This window comes from Sinocyclocheilus anshuiensis, unplaced genomic scaffold (assembly GCF_001515605.1).
Source record: "Sinocyclocheilus anshuiensis isolate Anshui unplaced genomic scaffold, SAMN03320099.WGS_v1.1 scaffold99, whole genome shotgun sequence".
NCBI lineage: Eukaryota > Metazoa > Chordata > Actinopteri > Cypriniformes > Cyprinidae > Sinocyclocheilus > Sinocyclocheilus anshuiensis.
The window spans coordinates 8,056-8,675 of NW_015552547.1; positions in this window are offsets into that span (position 1 = coordinate 8,056).

A 620-nucleotide genomic window follows, 5' to 3' on the forward strand; every position below is an offset into this window, starting at 1 on the left:
TATATATACATAAGGTTTAATGTTTTTCAAATTATACAGTAAAGATACAATTATTATATTAAGGCTATATTATTATTATGACAAAAATCATAATTGTTGATTATTCCTTTGAAATTGTAATTGCGATTAACTACCATCATCACAATTCACATTGAATGATGTTTTGCATAGTTTTATGCTATTATTTGAAGCAACTGCATGTCATATTTGTATATGAAAATAAGTTGAAAACACTCTTCCTGAAAAACATTGATAGCAAGATAACATGTAGAAAAAAAAAACACATCTTAAGCACGCAGAATAATGTAAGTGGACCTTTTTTTGTAGTTGCATCTTTGAACGATTACATAATTGTGGCATCCGTAATTGTAATCATGATTAGAAATTAAATTAATTGTGCAGCCCTGAGCCCTATATTATCTTACAAAAAATTGTACTGAGCCTAAAACATTTGAACGGTAGTTTATGTTAGAATAAACTCCTAACAAAAAGCCATTTTCTCAAAAATTATTATTAATGACACTGAATTAAGCATTGAAATTTTGACGTATTTAATTATTTTATATTATTTTCTTGAAATCTTGAAATAAATAAATACATTTAGGTCAAAAAGACTCAAA